Here is a 22,884-nt window from a genome sequence, read left to right as displayed (position 1 = left end):
ACTCTAATTTTAACATAGTGACCTTTATTATTCCTATTGACCAGTATATGAAGTATTTCATTGAAAAAGTTAACCTCTTATAGCCTATATATTACCAAAATGACTTTTATTTCAACATAGTGACCTTATTTTTATTATAATAACTTTTTTTTTGAATTAATAAAACAACCCTAGTTTCTCTAATATTAGTGGTTCACAATAAATTAGTGTGAACCAAGTTCATTTAAGAATTTGTGTCATTCTAATTATCGAGTCGATGGAAAGGTCACTTAAGTACACAAAGGTACTATAAGACAGCAAAGGTGCGTATTTGTCAAAAATTCGGCAACTCCCCAATTTTTTTTAAAAAAGGAATGATTTTCTTATTGTAATGATTTCATTTATTAGAAGAAAAAAGAAAAAAAAAAATAAAGAGAGATTTTCTTCCTGTTGTAAAAATTTCAATAATTGGTGTAAAAAAAAAAAAAAGAGGGGGGAGATTTTGATAATTTATTCAAATAAATTGTCTGAATATATTCTCTGAACTAGGGCATGTTCCCACAGGGCCACAGATATAATAGAGGTTATAAATAGGCCAGTCACTTTCGCCATTTTGCGCATCATGGTGATTTCTTTTTTTTTTTTTTTTGTTTTTGACACAATGGTGATTTCAATATATAGGGTTTAATTTCAGACAATAGTTTGGACCATTTGACTAGGATATGCTAAAATATTGGCAAAAGAGCCAAAAAATAGATAGGGATTGTTGGACATGCCGACCTGAAGTACAGCCTTAAAGGTGTCTTTAAAGACAATTTTGAAAGAAACTTCCTGTCACTAGTACTTAATCTTCCACAGAAAGGATGAATGAGAATCATCAACAGCATACTTCAGTCCTGATGATATCCGAACATTTAAAATTGCCGCCAACTTGGCTCTTAAGAGGCGTAGCAAAAATATATGCCGTGATTTTTTCTTGCTCAGCACCCGAATATAAGCTGTCAATCCAAGCCATATAACTTCTTGTTTTGCTACTTTAAGTACTTGATTGCAGTCAGGCTCGTAATTAACTTTATACATCCTTCGCTTCATTAGTCTGTACATATATCTGACAATCAAAAGGTTCAACAAAATAGTTCATACCTTGTATCTCATCAATCAATATATCAGAGCCTTAATCCCATAAGTGGAGTCGGCTATATGATTAAATAAAAATTCAGATTTATTCCGTACATGGAGTTAAAGCAGGGTTATTATCCATATTCCGCAGTTGAATTTAGACCAATGCGAAAAGAAATTGAAAAGAGATGACTTTACAGCAACAGAAAGCACTTTTGAGCACTGCCTTTATTTTCTGTATGGCATGACAATGGATTTTCAATAGGAACTCTTTCAAAAAGGAAAGTGAAATATAGGAAGATAAAGTTTAATTTTTTAGGCGTACCTAATTGACCCTTCTATACTAGAGAGGCAGGAACCTGGCTGAAGCTTGCACCAGAATGACAATTCACGGACGTAACAATGGAACTTCATCGCGCACACCACAAAAGCTTGGTACACATTTAGCCTGATGGTAGCTGGTGAGTTTATACTTGTATCATAGAATATAGGATGACATTTAGGCCGCATATAAGCACGCAACTTGGCCTTTAATTGACGTCCTGGTCTATGCTGCCAGCTCACAGTCAGCGTCGAACTCATATGATCATTTAGGTACCTGCTCCAAGATAAGATTTAACAACATTTCACGTCACTATTGAGGAATTCACTGCATGGCAGATTACAACAAGTTCAATGATAGTACGTTCAAAATGATTTCACATTAGCAATGATGACCTCACAGCAAACCGCAACAAATTAAAAGGGTATTTTTTAACCATTTACTAAATCAAATTATTAGACCAGGTTGCAAAAAAACCAATTAAGCTTGAGTACATAACATCAAAGTTCAGGGCTGTCTACAACATAGGTTTCATTCTTTTCACCTAAAAACACTACTTGGAACTTATTTTTAGTTGTTTATTGAACATTGTAGCTTTTGAACTAATTGGCACCGAAACTTATTTTCATAAAGATGAAAAGTTAAAGAACATAATTAGTTAATAGCTTAATAACACATCGGAGAAAGCATCCGTTTTTCTGCTCACAGAAAATTGAGAATTTTAGGGGGAAAAGGATAAATATTAAAAAGTATTTCCTTCCTAGCTACTGCCTTTACTTGCGGTACACGAAATATTATTACAACCAATATAAAATCACGGGAAAAGGGGAATTATGAACATTTGATTGTATAATTATCAATTTGGTACATACTATATAGTCTGTTTCTCTTCAGAGTTAGGGAAGCATTTGTATAATGTGAACAAAGGTTTCACATGATGGCTCTAGCCTGTCCTTATACTTGTCACTTTCATATACCATGAAATGACTAGACTTATATTTGATAGTCTTATGTTAAAGCAAAGATTCATTGATGTAATAGTTACTCCTAATTCCTAACATTGATTAACAAGTGTCTTTACAGATTAGGCACACATATGGACTATCTAGTTATTGCATTGGAAACTTCTGACTAATATTACTGTCTATATTTGAAACTGAAAATGTTGCATTTAAATTCCTTAATGTGAAAAAAAAAAAAAAAAAAAGAAAAAAAAAAAAAGAAAAGAAAAAAAGTTTATCAAGTGGATAGATATATGGAATAGAAAAAGTACATAAAGCACATGTCTCAAGCAAACTGATACAAGTAGATCTAATGTACCTTCTAGTATTACTAACAATTTAGCAACGTTTATATCATTAACTTGCTAGCTGCTCCTTAATGGAATAGTACCCAATACCAGTTCACACATTCTGACCTCCCAGAAATGTGGTAAGCACACTTGTAATTCCAGTCATTGTCGTTCATAAATGGAGACATCCCGAGATTCATGACTCAAAATAGTTCACAAGAAAATTATTTAGGCCCTAATTCTCTTCACCTTAAAAAAATAATATTTAGTAAAAATAATTTCAGTTTAGTAAAAATAAGTTCAATTCAGTAAAATTAAGTTCTGTTCAGTAAAAATAATTTCAGTTCAGTAAAAATAAGTTCAATTTAGTAAAATTCAGTTTTCTTAAAGAAGAATTATAATTGAAAATCAGTAAAATAATTTCAGTTCAGTAAAATAAATTTCAGTTCAGTAAAAATAATTTAAGTTCAGCAAATATAATTTTGTTTCGGTAAAACTAATTTCAGTTCAGCAAAAATAAGGTGAAGAGTACGAGGCCTTATAGTCAAGTAGACAACACAATCCCCGAAAATCAGTATCATTTTCTAGCTACATGATCTTTAGTTGTATGAAAAACAAAAACACATACTCCCTCCGTTTCATAATATTAGTCCCATATACTATTTTGGGCGTTTCAAAAAGATCTACCCATATTGAATATAATTCATTTATAACTTGATTGTTTTTGGAATTAATTGATTATGGATTGATGACATGACTCTAAGTAAGGAAAATTTTACCTTAAATTATACAATTATGACTTGTGCTTTCCTAATAAAAAAAATCAAAAAAGTTAAATAAAGTAAACTAATTATTAATTATGTTGTACTTTAATGTTAGATTCCAAATATATTTGTTTTCTTATTTTATGTGATTGATTCCATATGGGACTAACATTATTAAACGGAGGGAGTACAAAATAGAATGACTTGAAACAACAAAAAAGGCCAGTCTAGGAATTACCTACTGTAGTCTGCCTGAACCTCTAAAGTGCAGCTATTGATAAGCAAGCCACTCCATTGCATAAATGAGACACCATCACTGCCTACTAAAAGCCTCTTTGAATCAACTTTATGTGTACCGCCATAATCAAAATTCATGCAGAATTTCTCCTGATTCATGTAACAGTTGTAGGCATGAAATCCTCTTCGCAACCTGGAGAAGAAGCTACTAGCCTGTTTTTTGGATGTTGATACCAACAAAAAGTCATCAACAAACCTGAGTAAGAGATACTTGGGAGAGGAAAAAGATACAGCTGAAGTAGCTACAAGAGCAGCTGAACCATTGTCAACATGAATTGGCATGTCTTGACCAGATAGGGAAAGATAGGGAAAGATAACATTCCTCTCCATATGTCCATAGTACAGTGTACAAAGCAGACTTGATAAAACACTCCCCTGAGGGATGCCAACAGTTTGCAAAAAATAATATTGACCTAATTTGAGCACATTGTTCTTCAGATGCTCCTTCAAATTATACATAAGTTCTTCCCTTCTTACAGTCATGCCTTGCTCCTGCAGTCAATAACATGTTACACATTAATCAGTTTCATCGTGTCTTGTAAAGTTGCACAAAACAAAACTGCTTTCCTGACGGAAGCATCTTCAATTGAAGGTTCCGTTTAAAGCAGAATGGTCAAGCAGAAATTAGACTATAAATGACACACAAAACCCTGGTTTCAAGGACATGTTCATAGAAACTAATTCAAAAACACTTTTTTTTATTCTGTACACAAATACAAATTTTGGGAAATGCACATTCGACACATCTATCATAATCAGTTCACTTTCAGTTAACGACACATCATATGTGGCTTAACTGATCATTCTTAACAAGCGTTCTTCAAAAACCCTCTCCTTCACTAATGTTTATCTAGGTGTTGAATTTTATGATGTGCTTAGGTTTAAAGTCAGAAATACCAGTCACCTGTGCATCTGAGATCAATTCAAATACGAACACCATTTTAATGGCTACTTTACAAACTTATTTACCTGATTCACAACAACAGTCTGGCAAGTCCTTTGATGGACAGGAGGAATGTCTTCTGTCAATCCACTATTGTTACCTTCAATCATCAACTTTTCGATTTTCAGAAATCCACAGGCACTTTTTCCTGCAGAAGATCTCACAGGACTTCTGCAGGGAATATTTGTCCGCCATTTGTATTTCATCAATTACCGAAAGAAGCTTATCCTGCTTGACAGTATCAAATGCCTTTTGTACATCTGAAACTACAATGTATACCATAGGCATAGTTGGCTGTCCTTCCTTCAAATGCCTCAGAAATGAACATAATTTCCTATGGATGTCATTATAAGAAAAAACAGTGGAGCCCCACCTTTCCGGTTCGTTCACCTTCAGATCCTTGAATATGACTTGCAAATTGCGCAGAACAGTATTTACAGACTTCAAAAAGGGGGCATTTCTGTTATGAGTTCTTTTTATTCTCTTCTTTTTGCGCAATTGAGCATGTGAAAGAGATCTTTTAATGCAAAATCTGGATGCTGCTTTCAGATTCGCTATTGGTCTTGCTCCATTTTCTTTTGGGCAAAGCCTAACCTTTGAGAAACCAAATGACCTCTTGCTTAATATTTCTGCTACAGATGCATTATTCAAGGAACGGTAAGTCTGATCCTTCAGTGATGTGATAACTCTGTTACTCAACTTCTGCCAAATTGATTTCCTATAATAATACAAGTTCTGTTTACCCTGCTCACTTTCCGTGACGTAAAAATTGTCCTGTACAAGGGGTACCACAATATGAGAAAAGAACCAAAAGATCCATCGTTCCAGAACCATCTGTTTTAAAGGACAATGGCCAATGTTTTGTGAATTTGACGATACCACAGAAATTTGATCGCTTGTAGGCTTAAAGACAAAGGCATTAGAGCACTTGAAAGCCTCAATATTTGATAGGAATGGAAATTTTGACACTTCTAGCTTATGCAAACATTGCTTTAATGAAAATTTCTCAAACCTCCGCAGCTTAATAAATTTAGAGATGTTTCTTCGCAAGATTCTGCGGCTTAATGGTAATCCTAAAAGATCAGGTGGGACTATATTCCGACAAACAGCCCAAATATATGATACGACTTCATCCTTTAAGCAATATGGCCGGCTGAGACCGAATTGACGCTGAATGACTTCAGTTGTTCTCCTGTGACCCCTTGTTTCGGTACAAGTAAGCCTCTTGGGCAACTGGTCAGTTCCTTGAAACACGTCTTGTTTAGAATTTGATTTCTCTGATTCCATTTTTCTAGGCTGAAAAAAGATCAATTGTTAGACTAACAATCTACACACCAAATTTACAATATTTACAAAAACAATCCAAATCTCTTGCTAGCATACATTACAGAATTGAAGTAGAAAAGTATTCAGTATAGACATTCCTGTATAGGATCAGAATCTAAGAACATTCCTGTCCTGGCCAACCCTTATTTTTTAAAAGGTGCAGATTTTCAAAAGACTTGGCAACACAGTACCTGTTTTGACATTTTCCACATCATTGTACTTGATAAAAAAAAAAAAAAAAAAAAAAAAAGAAAAAAAAAAGAAGCTAAGCTAAGATGCAAGTATGAGGATTTGAACTCATGACCTCTAATCTCAAATACATGACCCCACTGATTAGGAAAAACATAAAATTCTCAAATTAAATATACATATATATATATAAAGCTAGGTATAAGCATTAGATATATTTCCTAAAATGGTACTCTGTATTTATTTTTATTTTTTGAACCACTCACTTTGCTTCATTCTATTTTTGGCTTATCCCTTTTACCATCTTACCCCTTCAACCACACAATAATTATACCTTTCCACACACTCGTACTTTATTCATCATTTTCTTATACAAATCCACCTTTTTACATTTCACTCTCTTACTTTATCCTACTTAATCTTACACCCACTCACATTCTTCAATAATTTCATAAATTGCATATCTATAGTAACTGAATAGAACATAATATAATGGAGGGAGGATTATTCATGATGATATTAAGCAAATCAATGTTATACATGTTCAATTAATACTTAATGTTTCAATCAGACTCTTGTTAGAGCCCTTACGGCTGCGTTTATCAATTTGATATGAATAAATATTTACATGTAATGTTTAAAGTATATAGACATGTATGCAAAAGTGATAGAAAGGTACATTATTAATGTTTGGAAACATGCTTTGGTATAACTCTCAAAAGAGAAAGTAGGTACATTTATATGAGATAAAAGATAATTCACCTCAAGACTGGAACCAACATCTCCATCTCTATCAAGCTGAAAAAGAGGTTGAGAAGGACAGTGCTTCTCCAATAACCTTATATGGTGGCATTTCTTCGCTCTGCGAAGAAAGACCTTAAGCAACTTCACGAGAGAATGGTATCTGGAAAATTCATTATAAATAGCCATGTGTTAAAATCATTATTAAATTTTAATATATCTGAGCAGTGGCTCTTAACCAAATAAAATAATAATTCATGCTAAAGAACTTGCACAGCTACAGAATATTTTGCATGCTTCTGATGTAAAGCTAGTCATCTTCCTTCATAAACAACCTTCAGATTACTGAGCCAACAGAGATTTGCACTTAATCTAACATCACACATTGAAAGGTTTCCACGAAGGGATAAAGAGCTAGGAACAGAGTAGAGTTGCTGCAAGTAAATTTAGAAGGGTCAAACAGTCCTCTTCATTAGCATTAAAGAAGAAATTCAAGGAACTGGTTTAAGCTAACATCTTTTCCAGTCAATTGAATGATGAATAATTTCTCCAGGTACCAAGAGCTTAATCAATTTTTGACCTCGTCATTGAGCTATATTCAATATCTCCATCAAAACGTCTTCCCAGTTAAAAAGGAGATGGTCACAGAAATTATCAGATGACACATCGATTTTACCGGTACACAGTCATGGTAGAAGACTAAAATTTTCAGCCAAATGGAAATTCTTCTAGTCAGGTAATTCCACAGAAATCTGCTACATGCCGCTTCCATGCCTTTTGAAGTTATGAAATGTCAAACTGAACGTCCTTTGCCTCTTGCAACATAAACCGTTAAAGAGGATAATTTTGAAACAAGACTGATGTATTAAAAAAATAATAATAATAAAAAATAATCTGATGTATCACACCACTTACACCATATAGTCAAAAGAGGCAACACTGCAAGAGGTGGAGAATGTTGGAACAAGACTATCTTAAGGAGTTTGACATCTGAAATGAAATGAATTTTTAGCAATAATAGGAAAACAAAATATCTTTTGGAAAGACCAAAAAAAGAGGACAAGCTATCACTCATATAATTTCAAAATACTACTTCCATTTCTTATTATTTGTAACTTTGGAGCCTTGGAGGGTTGTACAGACTCCTAGGAAAAATTTGTTTGTGAGAGTTAAATGGAGAGAGGAATAACGAGATGCATGTGATGCGGAGAGATATAGAGAGAATAGACAAATTAAAAAGGAGAGAAAACATTTGCTGCAAATAATATGAAACATCTATATTTAGCAAATGTTGCTAATAATGTGAAACGGAGGTAGCATAAAAAATGAAACTAAGAAAAGTATATCCCATCTTAGAATACGAACACCAGAAAAACAATATGAGCAAACATCCATAGGAAAGCCAAATAGGTCATTACAGTACACAGAAAGCTAAATGGAAGCTATGGCCACTATAGGGAAACAAAAAGCCACATTAAAAATTAACTCCGCTTACAAAGATATGCCATCTTTGCTCACTTCCTATTCCTATGTAGTGGTTGGCCTCAGTCGTTTCTAAAGAACAGGAGAATACAAAACAATGACAAGAGAAGCACACAGATCAATTACTCGCATTGAAAGATATAGGCCAAGCTGAAAAGCTCCTCCCAGTTTGAACGAACTAATAAAAATTGCTTTAAACCCAAGTTTTTCTATGCTCAGTCTAAGAAATTTGTTCAATATGGTCTGGATTTTTAGCTCCCGTTCATCAAGAGCTTTGACCACGGAAACTAGAGAAATTTGTGGTGTTAGGAAAGTTTTGTAAAATTATGATATTTTGGCAATTATAGTGTGATTCCGGTAGCAACATACAGATTAGCATATTATCTAAAAGAACATAATAATAATATTCAGGAATATACAGTATACACTTAAATATAAAGAATAGTCAGTAGTGTCTCATGAGTTATAGAAAAAGGATTGCTTGGTAAAGGTTTTTTAAGCCATTATTTGGCAGGAGAAAAAAAAGACCTTGACTAGTATTTATTTAAATTACTGATGGGTTTTTGGTTTTTAATTCCACCACCAACCCTTCCTCCCCAATCTTCTTCCTGTAGTAGTCAAAAAAATCAGGGTAACTACTAACTACATTTGTTGGCAGCCTAAAGTAGTTGTCCACTAATCCTAGCTTTAGAGCAAAATATTCAATCTGATAAAGGTGGCATATGACTAATAAACTCATTAATCTTTCATTAATCCACACAGCACAAATTAAGAGAATGCCATCATGTTCCATTTATAAGCTGAAGTGTCAACAAATATTACTTCCTAGAATATAATAAGCAATATCTGGGAAAGGGAAAAAAAAATTTTGAAATTGAAATATTATTAGTTACTTTTGCCATGCCTCTTCTTATTATAAGTAGAATAAGAAATAGGAACATCCCTTTTCTTTATTTAATATTTAAAAACTTTGTTAGGGCTTCCACACAGCCAACATAAGCAGAAAAGAGCTCTATAACTATCCCCACATCGATCCTCACACTCTAAGGGGGACTGGAAAAGAATAAATAGCCATGGGAAGTAGCCAAACCAACTTTATTTTCTCCATTTTCATGAAATTCCATTCCAAAATTTCTTCATTAAAATAACAATGAACGTGTTACATGAGGTTATCAATAATCATCTCAAATTTTTACCATGTTAATATTATTGAGACATCAACAATGCAATTTAAAGAATTAAGCACGGGTCATTAAGTTTCTCAATACTGAAACCTTGGTTGCTTTTACAAATTCCAAATGCAAGTGTCATGTGATTAAAACAACAGATAGGTATAACAACAGAATGATACTCTTACAAGCAAATAGACCCTTGTGAACAAAGCCCACGTTTATGGAAGCATGATGCTGGTAAATTTCTTGAGCTTGTATTTGGCAAACCAAATATATGTAGTAGAAGATCACTTACACCTGCAAAACCAGGTTTAAAGGAGTATAGGATATCTAAGAGATTAAGAAATAACTATAGAACAGAGGAAAAAACAGGCACACAAAGACAACAGAAAAAGTTGCAGCCTACAAATTTTAATAAAGGATACGCTTTTTTAGGAAAAGAGATGATGAATACTTCACATTGTAGAACATAAACTTCCTAGTAATTTCAGCATCTTTAGGGACTCTTGACAGTGATTGAAACACTGAGCAACAGGGGCACAGCTGCATCTCAAATACAAAGTAAACAGTAAATTGATTAAGTTGTACAAATTTTTGCAAAGTTGGACAAAGTATGACAAAGTTTTACAGGACAGAGCATGTGTCTGGCCAAAATGAGCAACAAAAGAATTTATATACCAACTTTCAAGCATAAAAAAGTATTCATATGCTTACGCAAGAAATAAGATAAAATGAAACCAAAGAAGTTTCACTTACGATTGTTCCTATGCTTACCGATTGTTCCATATAGAGATCAGCACCATTTTGATTATCTTTATTTTCAACTGAAGTAGGCACCACCAGACTCTGGCCTTTATTGTTGACCCAACCATGCTGGCAATTCTTGTGAAAATCACCCACGTCGTTCAAATTTTTCCTGGAAGGATCCTGAGTACAGCAGTCTTGTAATGCCAATTTCTTGCGTCTCTTTCGGCGTTGCCAACTTGGCAATCTCAAACGCTTCCTTGGCTCCACTTTGAGCCTCTCAATGGGTTGCTCTTCAGTAGCATGTTGTCCAAGTAAACATTTCTCAGAGATCATAGGGCTCACTTTGGGAGAATTTTTGCCTTGACAGACAACTATTTCAGAGTCAACTGAGCCAAATGAATTCTCCTGACCAGCTCTACAAGGCACCTTGCTGGCAGGTTCTTCAGACTTCGAAATCTTTCCATTGCCTCTTCCTCGCTTTCGCTTGTATCCTAAATGTAGCCATCAAAAGCACATGTCTATAAATACTAGCTCAAAATAGATATTCAGTTTGAATTGAAAATGCAAATACTTTCATCCAACACTTAAGCATGTTTATGAGTGTATGAGTACATCATCTAGCAGGTTTGCCTGCATATTTAAAGTTCCCATTTAAAGAGCTATGTTACTTGGACCCGGGTACCCCATGTCCGACACGGATACGTGTCCAAGCGTCTGACTCGGCTATTTTTTGAAAAAATTCCATGATTTTGAACTAAGAGTGAAGTGTCCAAGTGTCATACCCATGTCCGAGTGTCGAGGGTCCGACACGGGTACGAAATGAAGAGTCCGAGTAACATAGCTAAAGAGAGGTTAGATTCAAGGTGGCAGGAGAATCACACTACAGCCTTTGAATATGTGCTGAAGTCATATGTAGCTATCAGCATGCATATTGGCGGCAATCATGTAATGATTGTTATAAATGCAATATACTTACTCCTTAGCTCAATTTCTCGTTTCACTGTCACAGTCAAACTTTGTAACTTTGATCATACTTTTTGGCTAGTATATACGAAAAGAAATTATTATGTGGGATTTTGTTAGATTTGCCATGTTGAGTTTCGATATATTGGGTGTAACCCATATTTTTATAATATCAACATTTAACTTTTTCTAAAGTACAGAAGTAAACTTGTTACTCCATAATAGATTACGGGGAAAAAAATAAATAAAAATAACTTAAGAAAACAATTCAATAGAGTGACTATTAAAACGGCAATATATGAATAGCTTCAGCATTATTAGCAAATTTTCTTATTAAGCTGTCAAAAATATAGATAATAGTAATTACATAAAGGAAATGGTATAAAAAGTTGGACAAAAGGGATTGTTTGTTGTGGTAAATCAATCAAAGGAAAAGGCAACTGAAACTCTTAATTTCCTAGAACATACTTCAGCTTGATAATTCTTGAAAAAAAAAAGAAAAAAAACACACCTCTTTAATCAATTTGGAGCTCACCCATTTCCCCTCATCTTGATTCCCACCTACCATTTGGGACTTAAACTCCTCCACACCATAACAATCGATTACCGAACCTTCTACTCTACTGCTAATCCATCAACAAATCTTCATCAGGTCATCTCTAGCCATTGGCAACCACCACTAGTGCAGACCTTATCATCCTCCATAAGTCTAGCATTAAACACTTCCCTTTATACCTCCGTTCGCTACCACCATGACCCCTACCCCTACCCCTACCTAAAAAACTTAACCCACCAACCTGATCCACTTACTCAAAAACCAACAACCACTACAACATCTATTCAAAAAAAAAAAAAAAAAAAAAAAAAAAAAAAAAAAAAAAAAAAAAAAAAAACCAACCACTACAACATACCCCAAAGACCAAAAACCCCCAAGACTTTCAACCACCACAACAACCCTAACGTGGCTAACACCACCGACCACTCCCACCAAAAACCCCATTCAAGGTAGGAATCATCCCCATTCCACAACCACCACATCAAAAACCACCATAATAACACAAACTAAAGCGTGATAGAAAGAATAGAAGGTAGCAAAAAAAAAAAATGCAAAATGACTTCAAATGGTTGAAATCCACCATTAAAGCTCTAGATGGCCACCAAAAGTAGATTTCTTGTGGGGGTGGAGCAATAGCGTTCCTTTAGTGATCGCGAGATGATAGGTGGTAGATGAATGGCTACTATGGTCACATGGTGTAAGAGGTAGTGGTGTTGACTAGGTTGGTTCAGGAAGAGGGCATTCATTCTTCTATCAATGGAAAAGGAGCTATATTACAAGACAGGAAAAAGAAGTGGAGGGTTTTGTTGTTCAATCTTCTACTAAACACAACCAAGAGGAATTTAGACCCATTTCTCTTGCCTAACCAAACAAGCTGGAATATATGGATCTTCCTTATCTTTACTTTCCTGATTATTCCATTTTTTGTAGTGAACTAGACGCCCTCTAAATCTTTCTCACAAGTCACAATAAAGCCCCCTCCATCCAAAAACAAGTCACACACGTCTTTTCGGCTCATTTATTAATAGATAGATGTTGAATGTGAATCAAAAGTTTAAAAAAGTTAGAGGCTATAAACGCGAGAGAGAGAGAGAGAGAGAGAGAGAGAGAGAGTATGTTGGTTAAAGTGTAAGAAAGTGGATAGATTAAGAAAACATAAGCTGGAATGAATAGAAAGAAAACGTAAGTGAAAGGTAATGAGTGAAAACAACTAAAGGAAGTGGGCAAAGAATGCACAGGAAAGCCTTTCTCCTTTACTTGTACAATGCTTACAGTAGGTCAGTAGTAAAGTTACTATCTGGAGATATAACCTTCAACATTCCAAAAGTAGAGGCAGAGAAGAATTAAACAATGTAGAGCTTAACATCACAATGGTTTTACCTACTTGCATCAGTTTCATGCATGGAAGATCCAGAGTCATCTAGGGGTATGCGCATGGGAAGCCTTGCAACCAGCTGACTGACAAGAGGACCCGCTACTTGTTGGTGTGCATTGCACGTGATAGACATAAATATCAATGTGTGCATAAGTAGATGAATCATGATACTATCCCCAACCTGTGCAGAATATAAATTTGAAGTAAATGGAGGCAAATATTTAGCAGAAACTCATAATTATTTCATCAGTTGAATAGCCAAAAGTGTGAAAACATACCCTTTCTAAGGCTAGTTCCCATGTCCAGCTAGTTAGAACCTTTACAATGGTGCTGTTCAGTTTAAACTGTGACAATGAGTTCAATACAGCATTAGAATTTGTCACTGCTAGGAGCCATCTAACTTTAAATGCTGAAATTATCTAATAAAGCAACTTCTTTTCTCCTACTCATGCAAATCAAAATAAGGCACTGTTCTCTTCATCTTATAATTGCAGAACCGAAATTATTTTTACTGATTAAAACTTATTTTTAATGATTCTCTATTATATTTGTTCATCAAAGTTACTAATTTTTACTGATTAATTGAACTTTTATTTACTTAATCAAAGGTCCAATATTATTTATACTGAATTTTATTTGAACAAGGTGAAGAGAACAGGGCCTACAACATAAAAGCAGGAACAACAATAGACCTAATAGCGAAATAAATATTTTGTAAATTGCTTTATATTAGGCGTGGCAACGATCGCATGAACCCTAGAAAAAAGTGTCCGTCACTATTTTAGAATTTAGACATCCTCATTACCCTGTTACCCAGACTCGTGAGTTTCTTATATCATCTGTTGACAATTACTTAAGAACCTAACACCCCTCCCCTTGTCACAAAGGCCAGTCACACATTCCATGCTTGTGTCTTGATTCTGTCTCCAACCCAACCAGATTCCATTATAATTGATGTGTACACAGCACAGGACTTACCTACTGTATAGAACAATGTTCGCCAATCCACAAAGTACTCTACCAACCCATGACACAACCACTATGTACCTTCCTTGCAACAAACTTGTAAGCCAAACCCCTCTACCTAACTTCATCCAATAGCCACACAACCACATAGTCTTGGCTTAATGACCAAAAAACCAAGACCTTAAAAGTTTAAATGAATTGGTTGGGTATGAATTGGTCAAAATACACCTAATCCCATGTAACTCTAATAATCAACATGAAATATTGAGTTGGTAGCCATGTAACTTTGTACGAGTACAATAATAATCCACTTAATTTTGCATTTGGAGACAAAGGCTTTTCTATGGTAAAGGCTAATAATTATTATATTTTGGTTGGATTCAATGGGTTCCATATACTCTCTTGGCCATCTAGAGGTGGGGTATACAAGGTTAGGGAGGTGGAAGATGAATGAATTGTGTCACGATACATTCATCATCAAGTGTCTTCTCCATCATTCTTAGTGCCTCTTTAAGCATGCCGACATGGGGCAATGGTCTTTTCATGGCATGAACGTTACTAAAGTAATGCATGATAGAGATTTGTTTTCTTCTTTGTAATTTCGTTTGGTAGATAAGTGCCCCTCACTATAATATAATGGAATTTCATCTCTTAAATACAATAAACAATTGATAATTTCATGCTAGACCTTTCAAACATGCAGATGAGAAAGATAACATGATTATTTATCATAAAATTAAGGATACCTTCTGATAACCATGGCATAAGACATTAGATGGTGCAGTTGCCTTATTGAATAATGCTTGAATGGTCTTCTCAACAATCTAAAAGCACAAAATAGGTACAATTTTATCTAGCAAGAAAATAAAATTAGTTTGCACTAAAAACCAATACATGCGAATTCATACAATAATTTTTTATTCAAAGTTTCAAACATGGAAACAACCGGAAAAAAAAGGAAAAAAAAAAAAAAAAACACAGCAAACAATAGCAGAAACTTAAACTATGAGAAACTAGTGTGGTGATGACGGGCAGCACAATTTTTTTTCTCAATTTGTCTAAGGTAATATATCCTCAGAATCACCTATACAAATTAAGTTCACTTAATCCCATGGCATATTTACACCCACATTGCTCAGTAGCAGAAAAAAGTATGAAAACAAATCAGCTAGCAGATACTACAATTTGTCTGCTTTCAATAAACAAAAAATACTACTACTTGTCTAGGCATAATTTTGCTGGTTTCTGCACCTAATTCAAAACCATTTTATACCACTACCACTAATCCACTCATATGCAATATTTTGTTAAAATTAAGCTAGAAGCTCAGAAAATTGACATCCAAACCTCAGTACAGCTCGAAAAACGGTAATTATTAATTAGTACTCTGTATGTGAAATGAAAGAACATCATGAAAAAGTTTCAGAGTTTTAAGTAACTAACATCTACTATTCTACTTATGACTAAGGAGCTGGAACTACCCTGAACCTGAAGTTTTTGAGAGAAACCCAAACCCGAACAACCCAAGTTCAACCCGATGTGACCCATGTATTATACATATATTATACAAATACCTAATGTTTTACATTATTTGTATACATTTTTTAGCACAACTCAAAATCAACCCAAAATCTAACCCGCCCAACCTATTGACCCGAAACCTTACTTTGCTTACATGATTTCTCCGTTAGAGTTCACTATATGATCATTTCAGATAATCCCACTTCACTTAACACACAATTCAACCAAATTAGTAATACAAATATGCTAAAAATTCCACAAAACAAGCAAAACCCAGAAAAATTAACCAACAAAACAGAACTAAAAACAAAGAACCTGCAGCTGAGACCAATGTCGAGTGAAGCTAGAAAGAGGGGGAAAAGGCGGAGCATTATAAGGAACAACAACAAAGCAAGTAGTCATCAATCTACGATACTCAATTGGATCATCAGGTCTAATCAAATACGACATTGCAGCATCATCATCACCATTGCCGAAAACACAACGAATGCATTTACCCTTTCCATTGCAATTGCAAAGTTTGGGGATAATTGAGATAATTGTTTTGGAAAGTGAAGCTGCTTTATCTCTGAATTGTCTCCATAATACGTTTGGAACTCTTTCTTTCTTCTTCTTTCCCATTTTTTTGGTATGAATATGAGATGTTTTACATGATTTGAAGGGTTTTTGTTGGGTTGCAGAAATTGGTGAGCTGATTTTGGTGTTGGGAGTTGGAAGATGAATTGCCACTGACAATTCAAAACTCCATAGACTTAGAAAGTCGTACACTCATGTAATCTTGCACCATAAGCATCACATTTGCCTACGGACTTGCTAGCCTATGTTCTGATTAACTTATTTCAACTTATTTAAGCGTGTAATAAGTTTATATAAGTTCGGTTCAAGTTTAATAACTTTTTATAAGGGTTACCTAAATACAAATTACAACTAAAATAAGTTTTAATAAGATCTAATAAATTCAAATAGTTCAGGTAAGTTCAAATCAGTGAAAATCGGGTGAGTAGAACACACCCTTAGTAAATAAGCAAATAAACGATATACACTTGTCTCAATGTTGTGTAGTGTAGATCAAATTGACAATTATCAACTTAAAAGATGATTTCGCGCTACCCTTGGTGAAAGAAAATATGTCCCAAAGTGTATGGAAATATATGAGTTTGCGAAAAATTGATAAAGTGATGAATAAAGCATTATCATTAGACCTTAGTAAGGTATAAGACATTTTTCAGTAGTCATTTTGAACAATGACTAAAAGTATGAGTTGTAAAGGAAACTATTGAGCTTAACCAATCTTTTTTTTTTTTTTTTTTTGAATAGGAGCTTAACCAATCTAATCATGAGAAAGCTTGACAAAATCATGGTTTTGAATAGCAAAGTGCATCATACCTTTACAAGAGGATTAGTAAAAAAATGGTATAGATGAAATTGATTATTTTTGGTATAATGAGTAAGGGATTGATAAGATTATTGGTACTCGCAACAAGGAATGATTATACAGAAATATTATGATTTACCTTTAGGTATATGAGTAAGACCCTGTTCTTTTGAGCTTCTGGGCAGAGCAGAGCAGATTTCAGCAGAGTAGAGCAGAGCAAAGCAGAGCAGAACAGATTTCAGCAAAGCAGAGCAGAGCAGAGCAGATTGAAGCAGAGCCGAGCAGAGCAGAGCAGAGCAGATTTCGTTATTATTATTATTATTATTATTATTATTATTATTATTATTATTATTATTATTATTATTATTATCATTATTATTATTATTATTATTATCATTATTATTACTAATATTATTATTATTACTATTATTATTATTATTATTATTATTATTATTATTATTATTATTATTATTATTATTATTATTATTATTATTACAATTATTATTATTACTACTACTACTACTACTACTAATACTATAATAATAATAGTAATGATTTTTTATTGTCATTAAATATTAAATATTATTATTATTATTATTATTATTATTATTATTATTATTATTATTATTATTATTATTATTATTATTATTATTATTATTATTATTATTATTATTATTATTATTATTATTATAACTACTACCTACTACTACTACTATTATTATAATCATTAAATTTAATTATTAAATATTAATTATTATTAATAATATTAATATTATTAAATATTAATTATATTATTATTATTAATATTATTATTATTAAATATTAATTATATTATTATTAATATTATTATTATTAAATATTAATTATTATTATTATTAAATATTAATTTATATTATTATTAAATATTAATTTATATTATTATTAAATATTAATTATATATTATTATTATTAAATATTTATTATTATTATTAAATATTTATTATTATTAAATATTATTTATTTATTATTATTATTAAATATTATTTATTATTATCATTAAGTATTAATTATTTATTATTATTATTAAATATACATTATTATTAAAATAATTCAATATTAAGTATTAATTTTAAGCAGAGCAGAGCATGGCAGAGCAGAGCAGAGCAGGGCAGATTTCAGCAGAGCAGAGCAAAGCAGAGCAGATTTCAGCAGAGCAGAGCAGCTCTAAAGAACGGGGCCTAAGTATGACCTTAATTGACCTTCAATTGAAGGTCTACTACTTCACTTATTTGTGCTACGTACTTCTACAAAGTACAAGTATTAATTTTTTTTTCTAAAGTCAACTGTTTGTATTGAGTATTTACAAAAGTATTTGATTGAATCAAATTGTTTGCTACGGAGTATTAATGTAATTGATTAGCATAGTAATTAAAATAAAAATGGAGAAAACAAATAAAGTTATAAAAAAATAAAAAAAAAAAAAAAAAAAGCGATTGAGATAATGCTACGGAGTACATAAATCAGTGAAGTTTTATTCATTATGACATCTGAAAAGCCATTTTCCAACCATATATTTTTTCATTTTATTTATTGATTGTCTACAAAAAAAATCCCATGTTGGATGGAATGAGAAACAGAATAAGATAATTCTATAGTTGAATTAAGTGGAATTAGGGGGCGTAACTCGTTTTCTTTAAGGGGGATAGAGTGCGGTAGAATTACGCGTTTTTTCTTTAATTTTGGCATTTTAAAGTTTTTTTTGTCAGTTTTGCACTGATTTAATTGATATGTTTGATTGTCTTACACACTAAGATGTGTAAGTTTATTACTAAGGGTGGATCTTACACTGATAGTAGTGTGAGTTTGTTAGATAGCTTGATAGTTTACACATTATTGTGTGTAAATTTGTTAATAAAGTTTTATTACGCACTAGGTTGTGTAAGATGCAACACCCTAGAAATTCATTTTCTTTAAAATACCTGTTTTGCTCTTTTTAAAATATAAAATAGGAAATTCTAAGACATTACCGCCACCGTGAATACGGCTAAGGCAATTATCAAAGACACAATATCAGCAAAGTTGAGTACATAAGCGTAAATGACACACTAACATGCTTTCTCCTAACAACACACGCACTTACCTCAATGCACCTATTTACAAGCACACACAACATTCAACAAGAGTTTTCAACTAGACCACTAAATAATTTATTAAGCGTTGATCACGCATCGAACGGGTTTCCAACTCTACCTCCCCCAAATAAATTGAGGTTAACTGACACGGGAGCTAACCGTGCCAGCACAAAACCACACATAGGTGGTGGAATTCCAGCGCATAATAATAAATAAAAAGGAATGTACAGGGTCCTGTACTCCATTAGAAGTTATGGTTAAATATAAAACCCCATAACTCCCCCCATACGTTCATACTCAAGGTATATACGTTCCAAGAGTTTTGGTGCGTAATCTCTTTCACTTTACGTTATTTACATATTATTAAACTTGTGATGACTCTCAAAGCATAATAATTCAATCAACAATAGTTATTCAACCAAATAAACATATCATATTAATTCTTGAATATTTAGTGACCACATACTATTTAATGTTGAACCCTTTTTAATTCTACCTCAGTGTCAAAGACACCTTAAATGCAAAAGCGCCAAAATCCTATCCCTCGGTGTTAAAAACACCTTAAGTGCACAAAGGCACCAGCATACAATTTACTCCTCGTGTACATAGATACTTATATAGCTCATTTCCCATGCTTAAAGCATCAATAAAAAATTATATGAACCATAATAAAATTCCTTTTCAATATTCCAAGCCAAATTAAACATGTAGTTTAATTAAACATGCATTCTAACATGCCATTAATAAAAGTGTAGTCCATAAAATCATGTCAAAATATAATTTTCGAATCTATAAACCATCACAAATAAACCATGCTTCATAATTCAATCACCAACACCAATAATTCACACTTCCAAACATAGACCTTAGCATGATACTACTTGTAATTGATTTAAATCAAGCCTAGCATGATACTACATCACCAAAATATGCTAAGTACGCGAACTTACCTTGAGTACGATATTAAAATCGACACGACTAATAAAAATCGCTTACTTCAAAATCTTCTACACATTAAAATCATAGTAGAGTATTAAAATCCATTCTAAACAAATTTCCAGCAATATATACTATTATAAAACCCCTCATAACTTAATTAAGATAAGATGAAATTATATTTAAAACATCATACATAAGTCCCAATTAATGGGTAATTGAAATTTCTTAAAGAAACTTAGTTTTAAATACTCTACTAAAAATTCCAGCACTTTATTTTAATTAAAACTTGCTGTAATTTAGCCTAAAAACACTTTAATAAAAAATCTAAACCATAATACATCATAATCCTTCAATTATTCATAAATCAAGAACCCTCCTGAAATTATAAAGTTTAATCATCAACAATAAAATTTGATACTAATTAAATTAATTTCAGATAATAAAATCAAAATCCATAAATCAATTATTATAATTACACAATTATTAAAACAAAAGAGAAGAAAATAAGACTAACATTTTTGTGTGGGAAATTTTTGGGGATAAATAGAGTATTTATAGTGTAGAGTAGGTTAGGGTAGGTTTGGGCTTCATAAAAATAATGGACTTTAAATGATGAAATAAGTGACCCAAAAGTAAAAATAGGATGATTGGGTTCATAAGAAAGATGGACTACATTTGGATTAAATACTTGTTGACCCAAATATAAATACTTGCTTTATCTATAATCCAATAATTAAAATGGTTTGACCCAAAATATATTTTATAATTAAATAAATAATTTATAAAATATATTAAAAATACGGGGCATTACAGGAGACGTCAGTTAATTTTTTTTATTTTTTTTTTTTTGAAGGGGGGAGATAAAATTCATTAATAATAAGTCATACGACACTTACATAAGAGATCGTAATCGAACAATACAAAGACAAAAGAACCAATTACAAGTTCGTTTTAGTTTGTTTTGTTTTGAGTTGCCCTTTGTCTAAAAAAAAAAAAATACTTTCTCACTCTAGAGAATTTCTCACTCTAGTTTTAAGTCGTATCTTGTTATTTCTTCAGTTTTTTAATAATTAGGCGGTTAATGCAAGTTATGCAACAGAACTTCAAACTATATAATCCCTTCTCAACTTCAGTTTTCTGTTACTCTCTATCTAACTATCTTCACCTGAAAAATATCAACATTCTTCATTCTTCATTCTTCATTCTTCTTTCTTTAACTAAAAATGGCATCTCATAAAAACCCTGAAAAACTAATAGAGTTTGAACTAAGTCCAGCATTAAGTCTTAAGCAATCTGCAATGTGTTTGTGTGACCATGAGTTCAACCCCAAAGCTATGGGAAGGCTGGATATTACCGAAAGAGGTTTCGAGATTACAGTACGAAATACGGACTCTAAAGCTGTCGCAGTTATGTTCTTCAAGTCTACGGAGATGATGAAATATCACTGCAAGAAACCCATTTTTGGGAAGTTGATTAATGTGTCTCAAATGTACCCGATTGCTGCTAAAGATGATGATATACTTAACATATATCATCTTGATGGGTCGAATCAACTCACATTCTCACTCGGTAATTTCAATATTTATGTGTTTTTTTCCTGCAATACTCTGTTTTTCGTGATATTATTTCGTATTAATTAACCCCAAATTTTCGCAATTAAGGCTTTAGTTTTGTTGATTTTAGTTGAATCTTGTGTTTAATTATATAATTTGTCGATTAAATTTTTCAACTCACGTTCTCACTCGGTAATTTCAATATTTAAGTGTTTTTTTCCTGCAATACTCTGTTTTTCGTGATATTATTTCGTATTAATCAACCCCAAATTTTCGCAATTAAGGCTTTAGTTTTGTTGATTTTAGTTGAATCTTGTGTTTAATTATATAATTTTTCGATTAAATTATGATTTGTGAATTTGTCGATAAAAGTTCCAACAATTATGATTTGTTAATTTGTGATGATAATTGTAAATGTTTCTTGATTTTTCATTTCTTGTATATTAACTTCTGAAGTATTAATTTTGTTGTAGTTGAATCTTGTGTTTAATTATATGATTTGTCGATAAAATTTTTAATATAAAAAGTTCCAGCAGTTGTTATGATTTGTGATTTCGTGATGATAATTGTGAATGTGTCTTGATTTTTCATTTCTTGAATATTAACTAGTATTAATGTCTGGATTTATTTTTGTTAGGGTATGAGCACGCAGCGGAAATGTAAAATAGAACGAGAAATTAAAGGTAAAATGTAAGATAAGCAATAAAAGGAGACACGGTATTTAACGTGGGAAAAACCCTCTAAATAAAGGTAAAAAACCCACGACGACGAGCACCAAAAAATTCCACTATAATAAAATTAGAGTACAAAGTTACCCCAATAAATAGGGTATTGAGATACAACTCTTACAATTAAACTCTCAAAATAAAAGAAAAGGAAATAGTGGAATAAATTACAAGGAGGAGATTAACTAGGGAGACTAGTGTAAATGGATGAGTAATTTTGTGGGTGAGTAAATTTGTATGGAGGTTGAATGTATATTGGTTGGATACCTCAATATGAGCCAAACTCCAACTATTTATAGTTGGTTAGGTCGGTGGAAATGGATGCCTCAAGATGTATGAAGAATTCTCTAGATTTGCTTGCATGATAATATTGCTTCTAGAGAGTTGACCATTTTTCTAGAATAATCAACATAATTGTAGAATATTTG

General features: G+C 32.5%; 1 pseudogene across 1 annotated transcript; it reads right to left on the bottom strand.

Moving 5' to 3' along the window:
* Positions 1–647: 647 nt before the first annotated feature.
* Positions 648–16,595, bottom strand: LOC145556373 (telomerase reverse transcriptase-like; annotated as a pseudogene). The gene is made up of 12 exons (XR_014091847.1): positions 16,069–16,595; positions 14,979–15,056; positions 13,545–13,610; positions 13,276–13,447; positions 10,400–10,863; positions 10,051–10,168; positions 9,811–9,955; positions 6,993–7,134; positions 4,742–6,011; positions 3,714–4,264; positions 1,424–1,696; positions 648–1,087 (listed from the first exon to the last, which is right to left on the bottom strand). The product of XR_014091847.1 is annotated as a telomerase reverse transcriptase-like (transcript).
* Positions 16,596–22,884: the final 6,289 nt, after the last annotated feature.

The sequence above is a fragment of the Chenopodium album genome, chromosome 1 (genome assembly GCF_948465745.1).
Source record: "Chenopodium album chromosome 1, dcCheAlbu1.1, whole genome shotgun sequence".
In the NCBI taxonomy this organism is placed as follows: domain Eukaryota; kingdom Viridiplantae; phylum Streptophyta; class Magnoliopsida; order Caryophyllales; family Amaranthaceae; genus Chenopodium; species Chenopodium album.
Note: the sequence above shows the minus strand (reverse complement) of the source record. Positions and strands in the feature narration are given on the sequence as shown.